The sequence below is a fragment of the Pygoscelis adeliae genome, unplaced genomic scaffold, assembly GCF_000699105.1.
Source record: "Pygoscelis adeliae isolate BGI_AS28 unplaced genomic scaffold, ASM69910v1 Scaffold46, whole genome shotgun sequence".
Taxonomy (NCBI): domain Eukaryota; kingdom Metazoa; phylum Chordata; class Aves; order Sphenisciformes; family Spheniscidae; genus Pygoscelis; species Pygoscelis adeliae.
Window position 1 is genome coordinate 82,581 of NW_008824931.1, and position 1,743 is coordinate 84,323.

The 1,743-nt window shown below is 42.1% G+C and overlaps 1 protein-coding gene across 1 annotated transcript in view; it reads left to right on the forward strand.

Moving 5' to 3' along the window:
- The window catches only part of CNRIP1 (cannabinoid receptor interacting protein 1), an 8,600-nt gene that overhangs the window by 2,213 nt on the left and 4,644 nt on the right, over positions 1-1,743 (forward strand). The gene's annotated exons all lie outside the window — the stretch shown is intronic.

The following is a 1,743-nucleotide window of genomic DNA, read 5'->3' on the forward strand; positions in this document are numbered from 1 at the left end:
ACAAAAAAGGGGAAATGGGGCAGTAAGCCATTTTCATCAGAAGCTCTCTTAAGGGTCTGTTCCAACTTATACAAGTTTAGGACCTTGCCAAGCCCACCAGATTTCAGCTTTTTCTCACACTTCCTCACTGCACTCAGGATTTAATCTTCATTATTTTTTTCTGGAATCATCATTTAGCATGGCAATCCCCTACCGAATAAGAACTGTAACATCTCCATTTGGAGTTTCTAATAACTACAGCATAGGTAACAATTTTGGAGACCCACCATCACATTAACCTAAGATTATGGAGTGGTAACTGTTAATAAGACTACCCTGAAGTATTTGTCCACATTAATCACTTTTCTGTACAGTCGCCTCCTTTTAACACCTAGGAAAACCAAACACCCAGTATGACTTCCCAACCAGCAGAACAGGGCTGCTGGATGCTGCCACTGAGTATTGCAGTTGTATTTCACAATGTCCTTATACCAGGAGGTGAAAGGGCAGTGCTCCCCAAAAAACCCCAGCTGCTCTAAGGGGTTAGATATTTTGATAGCCACCTTTACCCTTAAGTGTAGCACTGGAAGTTTAGCTTTCCTTATGGAGAAAATCAAGTCAAATAAATCACAAATGAAGTAATTCCAAGAAATGCAAAAAGGTTCTGATTTTCAGACACAAGCTCTGAGCTGGTTTGTTGCAGCATCAGAATGAGTAGCCACAATATTTGTCCAAACAGTAGTTTTTACAAATCAAATGCTGGGATATTAACCATGAAGCTAATAAGACTTGCAAGTGTTAAGCAGGTCCTCAACCCCTTTTAGGATTTGATCTTGATAGATTGGTTCTTCAGTACAGACTTAGATGTCCACAGTTGATACTTCTAATAATTAAATATAGGCAACTCAACAGGGATTTACACACTTAACTCATCATTTAGCTGCTTAGCTAGACAGAGCCATAACAAATTTAGGGAACCAGCCTCAGACACCGCAGCTTGAAAACTGCTTCTAATACCTACTTCCTGAATCTTCAAAACCGGGCTTACGGCATACAGCTTTAAATTTTCCTATTTCTTCAACTATGAGGACCTTCAGCCTCCACTTCCTTTTCTGTAACAGGCAGGATCCTGATGCATCCTAGGGAGATAAGGACACTATTTAAGGCATAAAATATGAACTCACATTAGAAATAGACCGCGAGGTCAGTCCTGCAGTTAAAAACTGGTCTGATGCTGCCAATTTAATGCCTAAAAGCCAGAAAGTCTGTAAGAATTTATTTGCCATCTGCTTTAAAACATTAAACAAAAAATTCATTGTGCTCCTACTTTAACTGGCTCGTAGACATCTTACCTGTTACAGCCATAGTTTATACATGTAAAAAGGGCTACAGATGTTGTCTATCTGGACCACTGTAAGGCCTTTCACACGGTCCCCCACAACATCCTTCTCTCTAAACTGGAGAGGTATGGATTTGATGGGTGGACTGTCCGGTGGGTGAGGAATTGGTTAGAAGGTCACATACAGAGGGTAGTGGTCAACGGCTAAATGTTCAGATGGAGATTGGTGACAAGGGGCGTCCCACAGGAGTCTAGATTGGGACCAGCACTGTTTAATATCTTCATCAATGACATAGACAGTGGCATCGAGTGCACCCTCAGCAAATTTGCAGATGACACCAAGCTGAGTGGTGCGGTCGACATGCCAGAGGGATGGGATGCCATCCAGAGGGACGGGATGCCATCCAGAGGGACCTGGACAAGCT